This window comes from Schistocerca americana, chromosome X (genome assembly GCF_021461395.2).
Source record: "Schistocerca americana isolate TAMUIC-IGC-003095 chromosome X, iqSchAmer2.1, whole genome shotgun sequence".
NCBI classification, from domain to species: Eukaryota; Metazoa; Arthropoda; class Insecta; order Orthoptera; family Acrididae; genus Schistocerca; species Schistocerca americana.
Genome location: NC_060130.1, coordinates 549,800,559 through 549,817,749, shown reverse-complemented (window position 1 = coordinate 549,817,749; position 17,191 = coordinate 549,800,559). Strand labels below are relative to the sequence as shown.

Genomic DNA, 17,191 nt, shown 5'->3' with positions numbered 1-17,191 from the left:
GACATAGCAGGGGAGACTTTCTGCGTCATGGTGTATTTGCTGCTGAAATTACGACATTATACGTTCATAACAAAGTCAACTAATATATGGCATTCACATGCATATATCTCTCGAGAAGACCATGAAGGTAAAATTTGAGAGATTCAAGATAACACAGAGGCTTAGCACCAGTCGATCTTCCAGTAGAGCATTCGCGACTGGAATGGTAAAGGGAGATGTCACAGTGGCCACAAAGTACAATCCGCGACACATCATCAGGTAGCTTAGTGAGTATAGTTGTAGATCCAGGTTCAGTGTTACCATACGGCCATTGTTAATTGTGGTATATTGTGACAACTTGACAGATCTTTATAAATTTCATAGCAGAGACGAATTCTTCGTGTCACTTACGTACGAGAGACACCCGCCAGGGTAGCCGAGAGCGCTAACGCGCTGCTTCCTGGACTCGTGTAGGCGCGCCGGCGCGGATCGAATCCGCCCGGCGGATTGACGACGAGAGCCGGTGTGACGGCCAGCCTGGATGTGGTTTTTAGACGGTTTTGCACATCCCACTAGGTGAATACCGGGCTGGTCCCGACGTTCCACCTCAGTTGCACAGCTCGCAGACATCTGAAGACATTCACACTATTTCCTGGATTCCACTTGACACAGACAGTTGGGGTACACTAATTCCGTCCAGGGGGGTACAGGGTGGCGGCAGGAAGGGCATCCGGCCACCCTTAAAATTAACATGCCAAATCCGATTAACCATGGCCGACCCTGCGTAAACGCGGGACAAGACGCAAGCGATAGATAGAAACTTGCGTACGAGAGTCGTTCAACAAGTGATGCAACAGGAATATTCGAACTTCAGCCGCTATAGTTACATGAAGTTCCCATTGGTGGCGGCGCCATTACATAGCCTACAAAATGGTGTCTGTAATAATGGAGGTGCGTTCCAAGCAGAGAGCTGTCATTGAGTTTCTTTGGCGGAAAACCAGAGCATCGTTGATATTCACAGGCGCTTGCAGAATGTCTATGGAGACCTGGCAGTGAACAAAAGCTGGTGAGCCGGTGATTGAGGCGTCTGCCATCATCGCAACAAGGTCGCGCAAAGCTACCCGATTTCCCGCGTGCAGGCCGGGCGCACGCAGCTGCGACACCTGCAGTTTTGGAACGTGTGGACTCCATTATTCGTTTCCACAAAAATGCAAAATAACTTCTCCTTCGCCTTGACAACACAACGCCTTACACAAGGCTGCGCACACGAGAGTAGTTCACAGAACTTCATTGAACTGTTCTTCCTCATCCACCCTACGTCATATATTCCGACTTCCATCAGTTTGGCCCATTGAAGGATGCACTTCGCCGGCAGCAGTACGTGGCTGATGGAAAGGTTATAGATGCAGCAAGACGCTGGCTCCGATGTCAACCAGCAGAGTGGTACCGTGCGGGCGTACAGGGTCTCCTGGTAAGGTGTTGTAAGGCCGTCCCACTGAAGTGTTTTGTAGTAAAAAGAGTGGGAAATAATATGGTATATTCGAATCCTGAACAAAATCAACCTGCTTTCAGAAAGTAATGTTATATGAATGCGTGGGGACTGTTCTTTCAGACATGTCCGACAGAACATAAACCACGCATTCACGTAATTGATAAGCTTAACTGGGCAATGGATCCACCTTCTTCAGCGCGGATGCACAAACACGTCCGATCTCCTATGGAAATCTCCGATTAGCGAACTGGAGTATAATGGACAGGGACTGCGAATAGGTAGCGCTCTGTGGGACTGTGGATCGGCCGTGTGGTGTGCTGAGATAATCCGTGGAGGTGCGATAACGCTGTAAGCCGGATGGAGCAGTGGTTACCGCACCTGCCTAGTGAGCAGGAAACCTGGGTTCGAATCCCGGTCCCGTTCACGTTTTTGCTCGTCGCCACTGATTCTGCTTAATGTCCCACTGCAGCTGACAGCAGTGATCCTCCTTCAGTCTACATAGAAAAAAAAGTGTTGCATTACATATTGCACGTCCCCCGTATATGAGACTCTGCAGTACAGCAGTAATTAAGACAGTAGCTTTGTGATCGTAAGTTTTAGGGTTTAGTGCTTAATTTTTACGACTAAATTCCCTTGTCTTCAAAGAAATTTTCAGTATGGTTATCGCTGAAGTTGAGAGACTGAGTAATTATTTTTTTTTAACTAAGAGACTTTAAATACATATTCACCATTTAGCAAGCAATCAACATGATAAGAATTTCAGAAGGAATTAATTCTCTGAGTGATATGATTCTTCTGTGGAATATTTGTAATTGCACATATATGGAATTAGAGTAGCTCGCCTCTTCTTACATGCATTTCTGTCTGGTGTAAATTGAAGGTGCAGGAGGGAGAAAAGGAAGCAACAGAAAGATATGAACTGCATCGGGACTTTATGAGTAATCAGCGGCGATGAGTGGAAATGAGTGCCAGACAAGGGCTCGAAACCTGGATCTCCCGCTTACTAGGCAGTTGCATTAACCACTGCACCACCCAGACACACTGCTGATCGCAAATGAGCGGACTGTTTCGCGACGCTCCTCGACCGACTCACACTCCATCCAGCGTCACCTCTGTGTCCAGGTGGCGCAATGGTTAACGCTATTAAGTGGATGATCCCGACTTCGAGGCCCGGTCTGGCACATATTTTCACTCATCACCGCTGATACCGCATAAAGTCCCGATGGAACTGATATCACCAGTTCCTTCCCTTTTCTTTCCTTTCTGCCCCCTCCACCTTCAGTTTATATAATATGTATCACAGCTGCGGATTCCGCGTGGTGTCTGTTCTTTCGGACATGTCCGAAAGAGCAGACACTACGCATTCATATAATTTCTTTTTCTATATCAGTGAAAATAATCTTCACTTTTCTGATTTCTCGATTTTATTTCCTGTTAACATCATTTATGGATTCAAAATCCGGCACCCTGTTCTTTTTCCTATTGAAAGGGCACTGTAAAGTATTCACCGATTTTATGACAGGCCTGTGATAAATCACTACAAGTGGAAGCAGGAGACAGGGAAAGAATACATTTCGCCTGACATTAAAGTGGCCATAGGCTACCCTGTCTGAGCGCTACTGTATCTGTCGAAGCAATCCATATGTTTTTGGTCAGCAAGGTCAACAGTAGAGCATAGAGGACAAGGCAGGGTTCTGATCCAAGCATTGTCAACATTACAATCGAACGAGAGAGAGAGTTTGCAGATTCTGGTAGAAGTATTGGAAAACTAATCGTCACTCTGGAATTCTTTTGAAGCGAACCTCTTTTGGCATATGATTGTGTTTTTGGCATGGAAATAAGGAATGTTACTGAAGACCAATGACATTTTTAGAAAGTAATTCGACTTTCTTCTTCATGTCTACATATTTATTTCTCAACAGAGTCATCCTGTCAACGAAGACATTTCTCCCAACGAGAGACCATTTTGTTGATACCATCACTGCAGAATGGCCAACTTTGTTGACAGAGCCAAAATCTCACCTCTGCTTGCACCGCTTCATCACTATCAAAGTAAAGTCCTCGAAAGCGTTATTTAAGTTCAGGAAATATATGAAAATCAGATAGGACCAAGTCGGGTCTATATGAATGATTATCGATGACAGTGAACCTAAGGTGTCGAATTGTTCCAGATCTTCCGGCGCTCGTGTTTGGTCTGGCATTGTCACGCTGAAAGGGAGGGTGCTCTATGTGTGGACTAAATCTTCGAATTCGTAACTCGATTACAGCACGCTGTCTTTCACGCACTGACACAGTTACGTTACACACCGCCATGTTGCACGCTAAAATTCGGCGCTCTCTCGTGGTAGGGGGCTGCAAATAAGTAGACGTGATGCATAAATATGTACAGTGCTAATAACGTGGTTTTGCTTAAAAAGCTTTAAGATTTTTCACATCGAAAATCGGAGTTATCACTTTTCAATGCGCCCTCGTAGATATCTTACTGCAACAAGATTTGCTGGTTTGCCTGATGTGAGAACAACTTCAACATAAGCTGGAAGGTCGCTCTGGAATTTGGTTGTCAGCATGGGCGATGAGAAACAGAGTAATTGGTATTAGATGACTGAAGCAGATCGCCTGGGCTACAGAAATGCACACAGCTTCCGCCGTCTGACATGCCAGGCATGGTGCGTGAAAAACGCTGGGGCGCTCGACAAAAACGCACTAAGCGCACCGCCCTCACGCTACGTAGCTAAATGATCAGAACGTATGACTGCTCTGCGGTTTATCTGGATTTAATTCACAGTACTACCAGGGATACTTCCTTAGTAGAAAGACTGGAACATGGTGGAACGAGGCTTCGTGATGCCTAATTGAGTGAGAAGTAGCGATTCTTAAGTCGGGGAAGCTGACAACGGCAGGGAAAACGGTGTGGTGACCCCATGATACACCATACGGCATTCTAATGACGCCATTGGAAGAGGATAGCACGGCGGCCGGTCGGTACTAAATGGCCTGAGAGGAACAGGACGCAGAGCTGCTAACTGTACCGTCTGTGATGAAATGTGCTAATGCACGTTACCGAAAGTGCCCCTGTCAACGTTCCTAGCTAACCTCTATAAAAATTCCCAATAATAGAATTGGCGTATTATTATTTTTAAATATTATTGTTTGTTTGGAAGATGGTACGTGTTTTCGTTTAAACACTTCAAAGGAAGGTATTAAATAATTTATTAAGTGGTCAGTCCCATCAGTTCAGCCGTGATCTCAACTGAATAACTGATGAAGTAATAAAAGTGATTATAATGTACTTTAAAAACATTACCGAGGAATACTTACACAATCGTTTTATTTCTTATTGATTTCAGGTGCTATGTTGAAGGTGTAAGCCTAGAGTCGAATCGCTGCTATCGAAACTTGCAGTCATGAAAACGAATCGGCATTGCTTTTATAGCATATGTTCTCACGCTACACGTCCAGCCTTTCGTACGAAATAATTGCGTTGGTTGATATATTTTTGTTGAAAAATGATTGTGACCACAAGCAGTTTCAGTCTTAAAACTCTTTAAAAAAAAATCTGGCAAAATCGGCAGTCGCGATTTATTGAAAGACGTATTCGCGTGTATTGATCGTGTTGCGTAATACTAGCCCTGTCGCGGCGGTTGAAAGAGAGGAGCATTTATTTTAGCCTCGAAATCTCTAGAAATGTGCGGTCTGGAAGTGAGAGAAGTTTCTGATGAGTTTTAAGCGGAAACTGGTTACTTGCTAACGAATGGAATTACATCTCCATGTAAACTATGACTCCTTAGTGGTTTACCGTATTTCCTTTCGAGTAGTGCACATATTTTACTACGTTATCAGCCAGGAATGGTGAGAGTGTGAACACTGCTGCCAGGCTAGGACTTTTGATACAGGAATATACTACTTATTCTACTGTGTGACTGATTTTGTTTCGAGTATGAATCTGGTCTTGGATTACGTGTTACGAACATCTCAGTATATTTGAGAACGGTGACTGGGTGTCTAGGATTCGAGCGAATTTACGTGCTCCGAGAAAGTGCTTGTATACTGCGGTTGTTAAATATTCTCACCAACTTACCAATACTGAGTGTGTGGAGTAAATTTTCCTCATGGCAACTGTGAGCGGTGTGTGCTAAGAAAATCTCAACCGTACCACGCTAAGGCGTATAACTAGTTCGTTTCAAAGTGCATTAGTTTAATTAGTTTTTATGATTTAGATTTGCTACGGGTAATTGCGTTGTTAACAATTAACAAATGCAAGTAACGTAAACAGCTCCTCCTAGCTGAAATGTGTAATAAAGTTTTCGCTACAGGAATTGTTTACACAAAGTGCCTTTCAAGAAAGACGCTACGTGTAATACACCGTTCAAAGCAACATTCTCTACGGAAACACACACAACAGTAAACAGTCATACGTTTGCCTAAGTGAGAGCAGTAGCAAGCGTTGTAGATCACAGGCGATAGCTGTGACTCGATGGAAACACCTCCACGATGCAGCAAGTGGTGCTCAGAATCCACTCAGTACATGGCAGAGGAGCCTATATTTTGTATCCAGTGTCGCCCCAATCCATCCTACTTGTTGTGTGTGCTACAGGTTGGCGCAGATAGAAGTAGCCCGTGTAAGTATAAAGGAAATGCAATGAAATTACAGAAACGAAGGGCTTAGATGGACTTACCATTCATTTACAATGAAAAAGACAGTGAATAATACATTTATAGAAGTTGCTGAAAATGACCCCCCGCAACATCAAAGCACAGCTGTGCACGTGTAAGCATATTCAGATATACGAGGCGTAGAGTTCGGACATCGATGGCGGCAATATCACGGCTAATGTTGTCTTTCAGTTCCTGTTTATTGTGTGGATTTATTTCGTAGACCTTGCTCTCTAAGTGACCTCACAGGAAAAGTCACATGTGGTTAGATCAGGCGAACGTGGTGGCCATAAGTTTTTGTCAACAGTTCGTCCCTCAGTAAGGACATCATGGAGTCGTTCCAGGGCTACCTTACACGTGTAGCACGTTGCCCTATTTTGCAGGAAGAAGCAGTATTATCTTTCACGTTCAGTGAGTTTGGAACAAAGTGGATAAAAAATTTCCATATGTGCAACCGAGTTGAGGGTAGTGTCAAAAAATATCGGTCCGATTATGCCCGTAACACCGCACTAAACGCAGATTTTTTTCATCAAGGAGCTGTTGAACACGCTGTTAGGGTTCTTCATTGCCCTGTACCTCGTGTTCTGCAAATTCATTTGACCGGGAAGATGAAACAACGCTTCATCACTCATGATGAAATGGAAAGGGTCTAACAAACTATCGTTGGTGCTATTCAACAGCCAGGTGCAGTAATCTACACTTTTCTGACTATCATCTGCCCATAATTGCTGCACAACAGTCACGCAATATGGCTTCAAATTAATAGTTTTCAATAACCGCTGGCAACTCCTCTTACTTAATTGCACCTTTTGGGCCAGTTTGGGTGTATCCTTCTTTGTGTTCTGAATAATTCTTCGGCGAATGTCGCAATAACTTCTGGTATGCGAAATGAAGAAATTCTTTGTCGTTTTACATTTTGCATCCGTAGGGTGCCAATTTTTACACAGACTCTGTATTGCTCTCTTTTCTGGCAGTCCTCTGTCCGTATACTTGAACCCGAAATTTTCTTGCGTTCCCTTAATCGAACCCGTTTTCACGTATGCTTCCACAATTTAAATTCTTTCATCTATCGAGAAAGTCACTTTGTAATCACAAATAGAAATGTTCAAAAAATGGCTGTGAGCACTATGGGGCTTAACTTCTGAGGTCTTCAGTCCCCTAGAACTTAGAACAACTGAAACCTAACTAACCTAAGGACATCACACACATCCATGCCCGAGGCAAGATTCGAACCTGCGACCGTAGCGGTCGCGCGGTTCCAGACTGTAGCGCCTAGAACCGCTCGGCCACTCTCGCCGGCAAACAGAAATGTCTAACTTCGCTGATGACACAACTGGAAATGCTGACAGAAGAATTCTGGCAATCGATTATTGCATAAAACTGTCCACTGTTGTAGCTGTTTACTCTATTTCAGAAGTCGAAATACTGCATTCGCATTCAAAGGGGAGGCGGGCTACTTTTAACTGCTTCATCTTGTACGAGGGTTGTAACTTTAATAGTGGCAACTATTTATTTACAGCTCGTACAAAATAGATACGTGTTTCAAAGTTTTACTGACCTTCAAACTAGTCACCAGCATTGTGTATAACCCGTTGTCAGCGATATGGAAGTCATAGGATACTCTTAGCAGTGCCAGTTGTGTTGACAGTTCGAGAGGCTCGGTCTATTACCCGACGAATTTGTAGCAGTTCTGAAGCGAATGCCGTGAAGAGTTTCCTTCACTTTAGAAATCGAGTTGAACTTACCAGAGCTTAAGTCAGGGGAGTGCAGTAGGTGGTATAGCACTTAGTAGGCCCATCAGTCAAAAACACCAGCAACAGCTTGCATTGTACGTGCTTCAACATTGTCCTGCAAAATGATGGTCAGGTCCTGCAGAAAGTGTCATCACTTCTGTCTCTGAGCTGGTCGTAGGTTGTGTTCCCAAAATGAACAGCGTAGATACGGAAGTGATGACACTTTCTGCAGGACTTGACCATCATTTTGCACGACAATGCTCAAGCACGTGCAGTGCAAGCTGTTACTGATGTTTCTGACTGATGGGGCTGCTAAGTGCTATACCATTTACTGCACTCCCCTGACTTAAGCCCTTGTAGGTTCAACTCGATTTCTAAACTGAAGGAAACACTTCACGGCATTCGCTTCAGAACTGCTACAAATTCGTCGGGTAATAGACCGAGCCGCCCGAACTATCAACACAACTGGCACTGCTAAGAGTATCCTACGATTTCCACATCGCTGGCAACAGGTTAAACCCAATGCTGGTGACTACTCTGAAGGTTAGTAAAACTTTGAAACACGTATCTATTTTGTACGAGCTGTAAATACATAGTTGCCTCTATTAAAGTTACAACCCTCGTATAATTGTGGTGCTGAAGTAATATATATGGTCTTCCACATGTACGACAGATTATTGCGAGCATGTTCAAAAACACTATATTTTATTAACTCCGTACTGCAGGAACAGAATTCATATACCCACAATCTGAGGCCTCTGGTTTGTCGAAAACTGAAGACCGCTCAGTGGCCCTCCTACCATCCGCCCAGTCCATGGAATATGCCAAAATTTCTGTGTAAACAGGTCAACACGTGTTGTATGCTCCAGCACCAGAACAACAATGTGTCCAATATCGTATGGGCTTTACTCCCATCGAACTGGTTTCTACTGTTTCAACATACACATCTCTAGCGTAGCAGAATGTCCGGAAAAACCGATGTATTGCAATATGACAAATATATGTCTCAGAGAAGGATGATTCTGCCATCTTCTAACTCACTCGCTGACAGAATTTGCGCCTCGCGGGATTATCCGAGGGGTCTCAGACGCTGCAGTCATGGACTGTGCAGCTGGCCCCGGCGGAGGTTCGAGTCCTCCTTCGGGCATGGGTGTGTGTGTTTGTCCTTAGGATAATTTAGGTTAAGTAGTGTGTAAGCTTAGGGACTGATGACCTTAGCAGTTATGTCCCCATAAGATTTCACACACATTTGAACATTTTTTCAAAAGAAATTGCTTACGTTGCTTTCATGTGTACATGTTTTTAGAAAACTACACTCCTGGAAATTGAAATAAGAACACCGTGAATTCATTGTCCCAGGAAGGGGAAACTTTATTGACACATTCCTGGGGTCAGATACATCACATGATCACACTGACAGATCCACAGGCACATAGACACAGGCAACAGAGCATGCACAATGTCGGCACTAGTACAGTGTATATCCACCTTTCGCAGCAATGCAGGCTGCTATTCTCCCATGGAGACGATCGTAGAGATGTTGGATGTAGTCCTGTGGAACGGCTTGCCATGCCATTTCCACCTGGCGTCTCAGTTGGACCAGCGTTCGTGCTGGACGTGCAGACCGCGTGAGACGACGCTTCATCCAGTCCCAAACATGCTCAATGGGGGACAGATCCGGAGATCTTGCTGGCCAGGTTAGTTGACTTACACCTTCTAGAGCACGTTGGGTGGCACGGGATACATGCGGACGTGCATTGTCCTGTTGGAACAGCAAGTTCCCTTGCCGGTCTAGGAATGGTAGAACGATGGGTTCGATGACGGTTTGGATGTACCGTGCACTATTCAGTGTCCCCTCGACGATCACCAGTGGTGTACGGCCAGTGTAGGAGATCGCTCCCCACACCATGATGCCGGGTGTTGGCCCTGTGTGCATCGGTCGTATGCAGTCCTGATTGTGGCGCTCACCAGCACGGCGCCAAACACGCATACGACCATCATTGGCACCAAGGCAGAAGCGACTATCATCGCTGAAGACGACACGTCTCCATTCGTCCCTCCATTCACGCCTGTCGCGACACCACTGGAGGCGGGCTTTACGATGTTGGGGCGTGAGCGGAAGACGGCCTAACGGTGTGCGGGACCGTAGCCCAGCTTCATGGAGACGGTTGCGAATGGTCCTCGCCGATACCCCAGGAGCAACAGTGTCCCTAATTTGCTGGGAAGTGGCGGTGCGGTCCCCTACGGCACTGCGTAGGATCCTACGGTCTTGGCGTGCATCCGTGCGTCGCTGCGGTCCGGTCCCAGGTCGACGGGCACGTGCACCTTCCGCCGACCACTGGCGACAACATCGATGTACTGTGGAGACCTCACGCCCCACGTGTTGAGCAATTCGGCGGTACGTCCACCCGGCCTCCCGCATGCCCACTATACGCCCTCGCTCAAAGTCCGTCAACTGCACATACGGTTCACGTCCACGCTGTCGCGGCATGCTACCAGTGTTAAAGACTGCGATGGAGCTCCGTATGCCACGGCAAACTGGCTGACACTGACGGTGGCGGTGCACAAATGCTGCGCAGCTAGCGCCATTCGACGGCCAACACCGCGGTTCCTGGTGTGACCGCTGTGCCGTGCGTGTGATCATTGCATGTACAGCCCTCTCGCAGTGTCCGGAGCAAGTATGGTGGGTCTGACACACCGGTGTCAATGTGTTCTTTTTTCCATTTCCAGGAGTGTATTTACTAAACGAAACTGCCGTAATGATATTTTTGGACACCGACCAAGGGTCTGCTGGACCAACGTGGGCGCCACATTTCTGTATCTTTATCATTTACTGAAATATCGTGCTCTGTACATTAACTGAGTTCTGAATCACTCGGGTTGCGTGTTGTGAAGAATGTAATGGTTCAATAAACTGAACAGGTCAAATTCTTTGGGTATTCGCTGTCTTAGAATGAATTGTTGTCTACAAAAAAAGTTTCCATTTACTTAACACTGATGTATATGGAACACCTTATACCGCCTGTAGATTTTTCAGCACTAATGGCTACTTTGCGAAAGGACAATCAACCATTAACAAGTACTCATTATCTGCGGACAGATTTGGAACTGATGCACTGCTTTCATTGTCAACACTTGTTGTGTTCGTATTTCGATTATTTGGTGCATTTGAGGTTTCCTGTAGTAGTGGTACCCACAACCTTGATGAATCTTCTTGTTATCGGCTGACTTCTTAACATGATCATTGCTTACCTCTGTAAATAAATGAGTACAGTAAGTGTTCGTTTCGTCCAAAATATGGTGGTCATTGAAGCGAATGACATGATTTCCGCCACTTTAATTATGCTCCATGACTGCAGAATTGTTCATTATCATAATACTAGGAGATGGTTCAAATGGCTCTGAGCACTATGCGACTTAACTTCTGAGTCATCAGTCGCCTAGAACTTAGAACTAATTAAACCTAACTAACCTAAGGACATCACACACATCCATGCCCGAGGCAGGATTCGAACCTGCGACCGTAGCAGTCGCTCGGTTCCCAACTGTAGCGTCCAGAACCGCACGGCCACTCCGGCCGGCTAATACTAGGAGACTAGATCGGCTTTCATCGCCAAGTTTTGGAAGGTTTTCATATCAAGATTTTATGAAACCTGTTTTATTTCCTTTAGCGTACTACTAAAAGTTTACCCACCATAGAACTGGATTTTGTTGCTCTGGTTGTAATCTAAACAGAAATTCTGGTCAAATACTTTTATGAGTATTTGATTAAAACTTCACCAATGTCGTATGCCAAAAAGGTAACAAAATCAATTTTTAGTAGTAACAAGAATGTTTTTTATGAAAAATATTAGTGAAGTGATTCACTACGTTGAAACTGTTTCTCGTAATTCATAAGATTTAAATCAGAAGTCATAAAGACTTTCTACATTGACAAATGCAGTGAAACAGAAGATACGGTATCTTATTTTTTTCTTTTCCTTTGTTTCAGATCCATCCACATCTGCGTAGAAGAGACAACTTTTGTGAGTACCACAGACGATAGCTTTAATGTTTCTTCTGAAGCCATGATCCATTTTAAGCGTGGTGTCTATTCAGAAACTACAAAAATTATTTTTGACGTCTGGTTTTGAATGATCTTCAAAGTCCTGTATTTCCAAGGAAGTAATATTCGCGTGAATGGAAACCGTGGTACGTTGTGTAACGACTGACTTAAAAAGTGACATCAAGTTATTAGGTGAGTCATTTTAGGTGTACTTTAAACATCGATTTATGATTATTTAAAATTCTAGAAATTTAACATCTGAATCAGGTATAGTAACCATGGAGTAAAAATAGTGTTGTTGTCGTCTAGTCTGATGCGGTAATACGGTACTGAACATTACTTACGTAGTCATATCTATGTCCTAAAGAGAAATATTTGTGCACCATATGAGTAAAACACTGGATTTTAGCGTATATCAATGCAACTTGATCAAGAAGATCAGACACGTGCGAAACTCTGTCAACGGAGACCTGTAGGCACCGATCTTCTGGATCGGTATGGTTGTCTACTGAGAGCACTTTCATCCGAGTGATACTGATACTTCGAGAGCAAATGCACGGGAGACGATTGCAGTCGTTTAACTAGTTCAGTTACTGTGGGTAACTGGATCAGAGTGCTGCAGATAAGTTGCTATGTCTGTGGCGAACGAGAAAAACCACAACACTGATAAAAAATCTATATATCTGTTAGCCATTAGGTAAGATCTTCGCCGTCCCAGATGAGTCCTCAGCACGCCACAAATTACATGGCAGAGAGACAAGCATGTTTCTGTGGACCCTGACTCTGGAGATTAGCAGCGTCGAAAGCTAACTCCCGGTACATGATGGTGTAACATGCGACAGTGAAAGACTCCTCGAAAATCACATTATATGGAAGAAACCATATACAAGAGATTACAGCTAAATTGGCGGGGAATCCCCGTCTGGTTAATGTTTATGTTCACTGTAACTGCTCGATTCTGTATAAGCTCTTCATCTCAGAATAACTACTGCGACATACGTCGATTTGAACCTGGCAACTGTATTTATGCCTTGGTCTCCCACTACAATTTTTACACCAACATTCTCTCCAAAAGAAAACTAACAATTTCTTGATCCCTCATGTGTCCTATCAACAGATTCCTTCTTTTATTCCACTTGTGCAAGACATTTCTATTTTCACTAGCTCGTTTCAGTACCTCCTCATCAGTTACGCTATCTACTCATCTAATCTTAAGCATTCTTCTACAACAACAGCTTGTCTGAACTGCTTATCGTCCGCGTTTTACTTCTGTACGAGGATATATTCCAGACAGATATCTCCAGGAAAGATTGCCTAACACATAAACTTATACACTCTACGACAGAGGAAAGACGCCCCACGAAGGAATTACCCGAACGGGACGGAAATTGGTAGACGTGATGTGCATGTTCAGACAAGTAAATGATTACAATACGTTTGTTTGCATGAGCATATTCCGCAGTAGCTGCTAAATCAATTATTGGTTTCTCCGTCTTAAGCTTTCTGCAATTTAATTGAACAGAATTTTATACCAGACGCGTGTCGCTTTTATTTATAAAACATCGCGTGTGGTCATTAGTGTTTCTGCCATTTGTTTACATATTTTCCAAGTCACTGCTTCTCCTCTCTTTGTTAGCAGAGGCTAATGTTGAGAGCCTTCGCTTCACATATGCTCTTGGCAGGCTTTGTCTTCCTATACTTTCTCTTACGCTGTATTTGCGTTATTTACACTTCACCATACTTCTGTAAATCGAACTAAAGTTATGTGTATTTTATCTCAACATCTCTCTAAATTAATTACACTCATATACAGAAAGAACAACATCCTGAACGACAAGATAGGACGTTCATATTCACAGGACGTGTACATTAGTATGTTTTGCAGAAATGATTAGCATTTGAACTATGTCGGTCGCGGGTTCAAGGTCAACATAGATATCGCGGCGCAACACCACCCACCGGTAAAATGCGCCCACCGCTCTCGTTGTTGCTCTAAACCGAAGGTAATGGATCAGTGTGACTTGAGCAGCCGTGCAGGATGCCTCGCAGACGTATGCGCGAACCGTACCGTCAAATCAGTGAGTTGGAAAGAGGGAGCGCTGTATTGGCATGAGAAAATGTGATGCATCCGTCAGGGAAATTGCTGCTCGTGTAGGACCAGGTGTTTCGGCCGTGCAGCGGATGTGTACAGAATTGTTCACGGAAGGCCATAGAACACGACGAGATGGGTCATGTCGCATCACCCAGACCACCGCCCTAGAAGGTCGACACGACATCCGAATGGCATTGCGGGACAGATCTGCATCCTCTTCGGCTCTGGCGTAACAGTGAAATAGTGTAATACACCGTACACTATCAGGCGTGACAGTCCGTCGCCGTTTATTACAGCATGGGTAACGTGCGCATCATCCACTTCTCCGCCAATGATTGACGAATGTGCAGATATGTGTTAGGTGGCAATGGTGTATGGAATGACGTCACTGTGGACACTAATGGCATCAGATAGTGTTTTCGGATGAATCCAGGTTCCATTTGTTAGAAAATGATGGCCACATTTAGGTTCGCCCCAGGCAGGTGGAGCGGCATCACAGTGACTGCATTCCCACGAGACATATAGGGTCAACTCGAGGTTTTAAGGTGCGGGTGTTTCTGGGTACAACCATAAATCACAGTTGGTGCGTGTCCAGGGCCTGTAACGAGTGTGTCCTACGTGAATGACATCCTGCGACCCGTAGCCATACTCGTTCTGCACAAAACCCCAGACGCCATTTTTCAGTAAGCCAATGCACGATCACGTGTTGCTGCACGAACACGTGTCTTCTTGGTGTCACAGGATGTCAGACTTTTGCCCTGGCCCTTCAGGTCACCAGACTTGTCGCCAATCCAAAGTGTGTGGGATATCGTGAAACGTTGGCTGCCGCGCTGTGAACCAACACCGATTACCACAGATGAACGTTATATAACCAGGTGAAGGCAGTATAGATGGCAATACCACAGGACGCCATTCACGCCTTATACGCATCGATGCCATCACGCATACAACAAGTTATCAGGAACCATGGCGGGCCCTGTGCCTACTAGGCAACAGGACACATGCTGAACCGAGATGACTGGAATGCTAATTATTTCCAAAGAACATAATAATGTACAAGTTCTGTGAATATAAATGTCCTATCTCTTTACGTTCAAGGTGATTTTTTCTGAACATGAGTATATCATGCCTCTCAGTTGCGGATGAGTTGTACCAAATCTTGTGACTTAAATGACGATTGACAAAATATCTTGATTGGGACTTGGTGCAAAATCCAACAAATGCGACAGACGTAATTCTGAATTTCATCGAGAAGTTGTACAATGAATTAAGTTTGAAACCAGTAGAATCTAATAAACAGGGGAGGTGAGGCGTATGAGCGATAGAGGTTGGTGAGACAACTATAGGCCTGTTCATCAGCAAAATGGACGAGAAGAAGGCTCAGAATTCTCGTTACAGGCCAGGGAATATCAATCAGAACAACTGTGATGGTCGTGATCAACCTAATAAAAATATATTACTAATATTTTTTACAAGGTCGTGCCGAAAACTAATGCCTCCGAATTTTAATGCGAAAACTCTCGAAACTTTTTATATAAAGTAAACGTTATTAACATTACACATCTTTATTTTTCGTGTCTACATATTTATTTCTCAACATAGTCACCCTGGCAACGAACACATTTCTCCCAAAGAGAGACAAGCTTTTAGTCCCGTCACTGTAGAATGTTTGACTTTGTTGACGAAAATACAAGCTCTCCTCCGTTTGCACAGCTTCATCACTATGAAACTGAAGTCCTCGAATGCATTCTTTAAGTTTTGGAAGCAGATAAAAATCAGATGGGGCCAAGACGGGACTGTATGGATGATCACCGATGATAGTGAACCGAAGGATTCGGATTGTTCCAGATGTTCCAACGCTCGTTTTTAGTCTACCATTGTCATCCTATGCGTGGACGAACCTTTCGGATCCGAAATTCGATTACACCTCGCTGTTTCTCTCGCATCGACATAGTTACGTTACACACCGCCATCTAACACGCTACAGCCCTCTAGCAGCAGACAGCTGCAAATATGTAGAACTGAAGGCTAAAATTGTAGGATGTCAGTAACTTTCGCTTTATTTAGAAAGCTTTAAGAATTTTCTCATAAAAAATCTTCGGGATTACTTTTCAGTACGCCTTCGTATTACTGTTGTTGAAGATGTGGAACAATAGGGACGATGCATTTTAATTAATAATTCGGGAACAGGGGAAGATAGCGTAGGAGTAATTCAGGTGGGTAGTTTCGTTCCTACATCGGAGGGCGAAGCGAATTCATCATTTGCGGTAAGTAGGTGTGCTGCGTTTTCCGATGATATGAGGTGCGGTAGCAACAGTAGTAGTAATAGTAAAGGTATTCCTGTTGGTATTATGGAAGAAGGAGGGCTAACGTTGGGGCCATGGACTGGAAGTAGTAACGTTGTTAATAAACCTGCATTTGCAGTAAGCAGCATACTGATGAGCGCGCGTGCTATCAACTCAAACGTTTGCATGAAGTTTGTGTAAGACTTGTATTAAATAATACCATATCATAATAACGTTTGGAGTGACGGAATAGTAAGTGAGACGATGATGTAGCTACTGGCATCGATACCACTGAGCAGATATCAGTGTACCTTTTTTCCATAAGGGACGGTGACCTGACAGCTCAGGACAAAAATATTGATTCAGCGTGGGTGCCGAAAGATGACAGAGAATTTAATGTTGCAAATTGGCGGTCATGTGAATTCGTGAACAAAGCTTTTGCATGAACCTGATGGGAAGATAAATTCAAAGGTAACAAGGGAAACTGAGGGGTGAAAAACGGAAATCGAGATAGAGGGATATTCAACGGACTGTTTAAAGGTGACAGATCTGAGTTACGGAAGCGGAGAAAAAGATATTTAGAGAAGGAACTAAGTAAATTATAGAAATCAGTGTTAACAATAAAAAAGCCTGAGTTCTCCTGGCTTCAGGCAATTCAGGCAGCACGGTCTCAGTTGTGTCCTATTTTCATAACCAAGAGATCAAGCAGTAGAAACACGCAACTAGGATCAAAATTAGCCGGCCGTCGTGGCCGAGCGCTTCTAGGCGCTTCAGTCCGGAGCCGCGCGACTGCTACGGTCGCAGGTTCGAATCCTGCCTCGGGCATGGATGTGTGTGATGTCTTTAGGTTAGTTAGGTTTAAGTAGTTCTAAGTTCTAGTGGACTGATGACCTCAGATGTTAAGTCCCATTG

General features: G+C 44.3%; 1 protein-coding gene across 1 annotated transcript in view; it reads left to right on the top strand.

Moving 5' to 3' along the window:
• LOC124556457 (GTP-binding protein Di-Ras2) overlaps window positions 1-17,191 on the top strand; it is a 650,315-nt gene that overhangs the window by 233,210 nt on the left and 399,914 nt on the right. Inside the window, exon 2 of the mRNA XM_047130409.1 lies at window positions 11,849-11,882. The gene's annotated coding sequence lies outside the window, so the exon portion shown is untranslated. The remainder of the gene's footprint in view (window positions 1-11,848; window positions 11,883-17,191) is intronic.